We start from the raw sequence: 6,986 nt of genomic DNA, 5'->3' as shown, positions 1-6,986 counted from the left end.
GACTGATCTACAAGCTGTTGCAGAACACGGACCTCCAGCACGCCTATGTGCGACTGCTGGGGTCGTACCTGGAGGGAAGATCCTTCTTTGTCGCGGTCGAGGGCGCTAAGTCGTCGGTGCGCCCAGTCACGGCCGGAGTTCCCCAGGGAAGCGTCCTGGCACCAGTCCTCTACGCTCTCTACACCAACGACATTCCCACGCTCGAGGGCAACCTCCAAGCGTGGGAAGCCGACGTGAAGTTGGCGCTGTTTGCCGACGACAGCGCCTACTTCGCGTCCTCAAATTTCCCCTTTGTGGCCATTTCGAGGATGCAGAGGCTGTTGGACCTACTGCCCCAGTGGCTGGACCGATGGAGGGTCGCGGTCAGCGTGGGGAAGACCGCGGCTATTCTCTTCGGTCCGGTCCGCACAAGAGTCGTCCCAGGACAGCTCAGTCTTCGTGGAGTCAATGTCGAGTTTAGGCCCAGTGTCCGGTACCTGGGAGTCAATATCGACCGGAGTTTGAGGATGACCGCCCACGCCAAGTCGGCATTGGCGGCCGCCCGCTACGCGAGGTTTCTCCTCCGGCCGGTGTTGGCCTCCAGGTTGCCGACCAGGACTGGACTCGGCATTTACAAGACGTATGTTCGTTCCCGTATCACGTACGCAGCTGCGGCCTGGTATCACCTCATCCCGCAGGTCATGCGGGTGAAGTTACAGGCCCAGCAGAATCTGGCTCTTCGCACGATAGTCGGAGCAGGGCGTTACGTCAGAAATGACGTAATCGCCCGGGATCTAGATGTGGAGTCGCTCGAGGAGTTCATTCGGAGGCTAGCTCGTAATATGTACGAGCGGGCTGACGGTGGACCCCACGAGCATCTCCACAATATAGCTCCCTTGCACGCCAGACCACCTGATGGTAGGGCGCTACCAAGGGAGCTACTAGAACCCCCGGCTATGGTAAGATAGTCGGCTTAACCGGAGTGATATGGGAGTGCTCATAATGAGTGCCCCCATGGGACTGAGCTGTCCACACTCTACATTTTCTTCCCCCCACACTGTTGGGGTGCCCCCCTATGGGGACCCATTTCTACCGCCCGTTTGGGTGGACCACTCCCCCTTAAGGGGAGTGATTTACGTCGGTCCCTCCCCGTGACGGTCTTCCCCTTCTGGGGAGCCCCTAGCGGGTGAGCGCCAAACCAGTGCCGCGGCTCCCCCTCTGACTTGTAGAGGTGGGGCCGCAGCATGGGGCCGGTGGCGGGCCCCGGTTTAGTTGCTGACTGCTGCCCTGCTCTGTATATAGTGTATAGTTAGTTAGTTAGTTAGTTCGTAGTTAGTTTATAGTTTAGTAGTTAGAGAAAAAAAAAAAAAAACCGTAGGAAGCAGACGACAGCAGCCGGCGCCGGGGAGACTCCTCCACGGGCATCACTCCACCCATGACAACAAGCCTATCGTATTATATATAAGTATTTATTATTTTGTCGATGTGAGTGTGCCGAGCACGCATACGAACAGCTCCCCCTAATCCCGTCTTGCAAACACTTCACCCCTGCCCTGTGTGGCAGGGAGCTTCGTTCCGGGCAGTGGGGTTTGCCCCGAGGCCCGTTCCGTGCCCCCGAAAGGGGGTACGACGACCCTTCTTCTTCTTCTTCACAAGAGATCCTACCACCAGTCGCTTCGGAAACTATAATTTATTATTGATTTCTCCACTATTTAATGGATGTTATTATACATATAAACCTTCCTCTTTAATCATTCTATTTTTTTTAAAAAACCGCATCTTAATCCTTTGCATAGTTTTAAAGATTTAAACATACATAGGGATATAAGGACAGAGAAAGCGACTTTGTTTTATACTATGTAGTGATTTATTATTTATATTATATATACCGCTTTACTGGTGGTAGGACCTCTTCTGAGTCCGCACGGATAGGTACCACCCTGCCTATTTCTGCCGTGAAGCTGTAATGCGTTTCGGTTTAATGGGTGGCGCAGCCGTTGTAACTATACTGACCTTATGAGACCTTAAAAATTATATCTCAAGCTGGGTGGCGCATTTACGTTGTAGATGTCTATGGACTCCAGTAACCACTTAACAACGGGGGGGCTGTGAGTTCGTCCATCCATCTAAGCAAAAAAAAAACTAAAAACGTTTATACTCCATTTTCAATAGCATTCGGTTAAAATATCTATTTACGTATGAAGGTTATGTCGTTATAATCGCAATATTTTATTTCGTACTTGTTAATTAATCATATTAAATATTAATTGTTTGATGACGTCAGGCGCTAGAGTACTATTTCAAAGACTCCGAAGTAATCTGTGGGTGACCAATATGCCTTTTGGAAGCTACAATGTTTGTTTGACCAACTGTCCATAATAAATTACGACGATATTAAGACGAAACCTAAAGTGCGCAATGTGCGTAAATTCACGAAAAAGTCATAGTAAAAACAAAGTTTATTAATAGAATATTAATGGAAAAAAAAATAACGTAAAAGAACATCACGTGTGTGCCGCGATTTAGTGAGCGAGCGATGCTTATTTATTAATAATAATATTATATTTGAAGTCGTCGTGGCCTAAGGGATAAGACGTCCGGTGCATTCGTGTTAAGCGATGCAACGGTGTTCGAATCCCGCAGGCGGGTACCAATTTTTCTAATGAATTACGTACTCAACAAATGTTCACGATTGACTTCCACGGTGAAGGAATAACATCGTGTAATAAAAACAATGAAACTCGTAAAATTATAATTTGCGTAGTTACTGGTGGAGGACCTCTTGTGAGTCCGCGCGGGTGGGTACCACCGCCCTGCCTGTTTCTGCCGTGAAGCAGTAATGCGTTTTGGTTTTAAGGGTGGGGCTGCCGTTGTAACTATACTGAGATCTTAGATCTTATAATCTCAAGGTGGGTGGCGCATTTGCGTTGTAGATGTCTATGGGCTCCAGTAACCACTTAACACCAGGTGGGCTGTGAGCTCGTCCACCCATCTAAGCAATAAAAAAAAATATTAAATAAAATGTTGGTATAAATTTGGACATGGGCCATTTTCGGCCCAGCTATTCGTGCTCTCAAGGACATCAATGAAATATCTATAGAAAAAAAACATTTCATTATAATATACTTAGTATAAAATTTAAGGGTAATTTAATGGTGGGAAAATTAAAATCATAAATAAAAAGAAATTAGCACGACTAAGCTACATTGATAATATTGAGGGAGTTGCCATAGGTAAAATATAATTATATTTTAAACAATTCACAATAAATCTTCTTAACAAAGCATTATATTGCAAAAAACTAGCAAAATATATTAACATATTTAATTAATGGATTTTAAAACTATTATACAATATTATAATCTAAACAAAAAAAGGGTGCGTGTACTTATGTACGCGCGTAAGAAGTTATACTTTATTTTTATTAAATTTATTTCCTTTTTTTTAATATTGAATAATTAATAATAAATATTTAACGTTAATAATTTAATAATATTAAGTATGAATTATATTAGATAATAATTTTGACATTTATATTACTAAAAAATGAATGCTAATAACACTTTTTTTACGAGTGTACGTGCGCGAAAGTTCACCTGCGGCTATATTCAGACTCGCCAAGTTACGTCGGACGTAGTAATGAGTGATTTAGTGGGCAACTTCATTCTGTTAATTTTGTGTCACGGTGCGCGCGCATCGACTGCGCGTTCACTGCGAAGAAGGACCCCTTTGTCATGGCGCCGCAATTCCAAGGAGTATCCCTGCAACCTTCCGAGAGTATCGGGATACTTGGGGTCGACATTTCGAGCGATGTCCAGTTTCGGAGTCATTTGGAAGGCAAAGCCAAGTTGGCGTCCAAAATGCTGGGAGTCCTCAACAGAGCGAAGCGGTACTTCACGCCTGGACAAAGACTTTTGCTTTATAAAGCACAAGTCCGGCCTCGCGTGGAGTACTGTTCCCATCTCTGGGCCGGGGCTCCCAAATACCAGCTTCTTCCATTTGACTCCATACAGAGGAGGGCCGTTCGGATTGTCGATAATCCCATTCTCTCGGATCGTTTGGAGCCTCTGGGTCTGTGGAGGGACTTCGGTTCCCTCTGTATTTTGTACCGTATGTTCCATGGGGAGTGCTCTGAGGAATTGTTCGAGATGATACCAGCATCTCGTTTTTACCATCGCACCGCCCGCCACCGGAGTAGAGTTCATCCATACTACCTGGAGCCACTGCGATCATCCACAGTGCGTTTCCAAAGATCTTTTTTGCCACGTACCATCCGGCTATGGAATGAGCTCCCCTCCACGGTGTTTCCCGAGCGCTATGACATGTCCTTCTTCAAACGAGGCTTGTGGAGAGTATTAAGCGGTAGGCAGCGGCTTGGCTCTGCCCCTGGCATTGCTGAAGTCCATGGGCGACGGTAACCACTCACCATCAGGTGGGCCGTATGCCCGTCTGCCTACAAAGGCAATAAAAAAAAATTAAAAAAAAATCGAAAAACTTCACTCTCATCAATTTTTCATAACGCGCCTAAAGAAGTATAACTTCAAAATCTCTATTTGTACTTTTAAATCCGTAGAATAAAATATCATTACATGGATGAATAATTATTGATCTTAAGCAAAAAAAAATTCAGAGGTGTCAAGGGACACCCGGATGGAACGAAGTTCCTTTCGATTAATTAGTGAAGGAAATGTAATTTTTTTTTAAATTATAATAATAAACTACGGCATTATGAAGAAGAAAAAAACAATACTATGAACTAAATTACTATTGTTGAAACGCTATCTCGAGAAACTGTACTCATTACGCGGACCAATCGGATACGAGCAATGTCACGCGATAAGCGCCTACACGTTGATTGGTCAGAATGACGGATCTAAAAAGTGTCGTGACAACTTTTCGTAAGAATTTTTTCCGTCTAGCCCCCTTTCACAACGCGCGATAAGGAACTTCGTTCCAAAAACTACGCTTGTTTAATGTTTATTGACGTTACATTACATGTACATTACCTTTGATCACTCGTTTTCGCACTCGTGGGCATTGTGGATACTAATAAGTGTTTCGTTGCGATACCTGCTTATTATAGAGAAGTCGTCGTGGCCTAAAGGATAAGACGTCCGGTGCGTTCCTATATAGCGATGCAACGGCGTTCGAATCCCGCAGGCGGGTACCAATTTTTCTAATGAAATACGTACATTACAATTGTTCACGATTGACTTCCACGGTGAAGGAATAACATCGTGTAATAAAAATCAAACCCCCAAAATTATAATTTGCGTAATTACTGGTGGTAGGACCTCTTGTGAGTCCGCACGGGTGGGTACCACCGCCCCGCCTGTTTCTGCCGTGAAGCAGTAATGCGTTTCGGTTTGAAGGGTGGGGCAGCCGTTGTAACTATACTTGAGACCTTAGAACTTATATCTCAAGGTGTATGGCGCATTTGTTGTGGATGTCTATGGGTTCCAGTAACCACTTAACACCAGGTGGGCTGTGAGCTCGTCCACACATCTAGGCAATAAAAAAAAAAAAAAGTCTTGTGAATTAGGTCTGTGTCATAAAGTACACTAATATAAATAACTAGCTGTACCCCTCCGCTTCGCTGGGCATTTAAAATTAACATTATTATTTCCCACCCGCACAAATGTTCTCATCATTAACGCCCCCGCAACTGGTGTAGGGAGTCCAACACTCATATAAATATTAGCCTATCCATTAAGGACATGTATTTTCTACATGGATACCAAGTTTCAAGTCAATCGGATACATGGTCCAGTAGTTATAACGGAACATCCGTAAAAACCACTGTAGATTTATATAATCTATATATTAATACGTGAAGCAAAAACTTTGTACATTCAAACCTGGGTAAGTGAGAACTGGATAAGTAAGAAAACTCTATAAGTGAGAGTAATAGCCAGGACCCGTCATTTTAAGCTCCCAAAACCTCTATTAGCGAGAAACAGAAACCTCTGTAAGAGAGAGTCGTTTTTTCCTCATGGACCTCCGTAAATGAGACTGCTACCTATCTATACCTCTATAAGCGACAGCCGAGATTTATTTATTTATTTATATTATTTAGGAGGAACAAATGACAAAACAAATTACAAATTTAACATCTGCTATTTTATGACTCATTTTTAACTTTCGTGGAACTTCCTATCATTGTTTTTGTATTGTTTTCTCGTGAATAATGAACCTATTCTATTTCATGGAACTAAATAACGTTGTTATTTTATCGTATTCTTTTATCACATTATTTTCGAATGGACACGTGTACCTGTGTACCGTCCTGTTTGTCGGACTTACTTAGTTTATCGTTAATCAACTGCGAAGGAAAGTTCTGTTCTGCATCATGTAAAAACGGAAAATTAATGTACTGTCATTAAGTGATAAACTTAAAATAGTGAATGCATTTGAATGCGGAAAATCGCGAAACGAAATTCAGAGGAGCATTAGCGAGAAACTCGGGTTAGTGAGAAACCTCTATAAGCGAGAATGAGATTGTGCTCCCTTGAACTCTCGCTTATCCAGGTTTGACTGTATATCCCTTTTTACGAAAATTGCGCGGACGGAGGAGTATGAAATTTTCCACACTTATAGAAAATATAGAGAAGAAGTGCACAATGCTAATATTTTTTTTAAATAATGCATAAAAGATACATTAAATCAATAAAGAAAACATTACACACACTACCATTTATTTGACACACACACATATACTCTTTGTTTATTGTCAAACTGTTGTTATTGCTTAAAGTCTGCAGTCAAATTGAGAATAGGTTAGTATTGTTTATCTTTAATATTACGAGTATTTGTCTATAGTGTAGCCTTGGCGAAATCTGTAACAATAGGACCATAATAATGTTGAAACTTATAATTTCAATTAATTATAGTCGAATTTCGACTACTGCGGGACCACTAGTTAGTATAGATATAGTACAGATTTAAGCTGATGATGATGTTCAAGTGTCAGTGTATTGACAGCAAAATCATATTATATAACCTAAAAT

At 42.6% G+C, this 6,986-nt stretch overlaps 1 long non-coding RNA gene across 1 annotated transcript in view; it reads right to left on the bottom strand.

Moving 5' to 3' along the window:
- Positions 1–1,447: 1,447 nt before the first annotated feature.
- LOC134199810 (uncharacterized) overlaps positions 1,448–6,986 on the bottom strand; it is a 29,496-nt gene continuing 23,957 nt past the window's right edge. The window contains exon 2 of the long non-coding RNA XR_009974445.1: positions 1,448–1,626. This is a non-coding gene — a long non-coding RNA (uncharacterized LOC134199810). The remainder of the gene's footprint in view (positions 1,627–6,986) is intronic.

The sequence above is a fragment of the Bombyx mori genome, chromosome 12 (genome assembly GCF_030269925.1).
Source record: "Bombyx mori chromosome 12, ASM3026992v2".
Classification (NCBI taxonomy): Eukaryota; Metazoa; Arthropoda; class Insecta; order Lepidoptera; family Bombycidae; genus Bombyx; species Bombyx mori.
The sequence above is the reverse complement of the archived record's forward strand: the minus strand, read 5'-3'. Positions and strand labels throughout refer to the sequence as shown.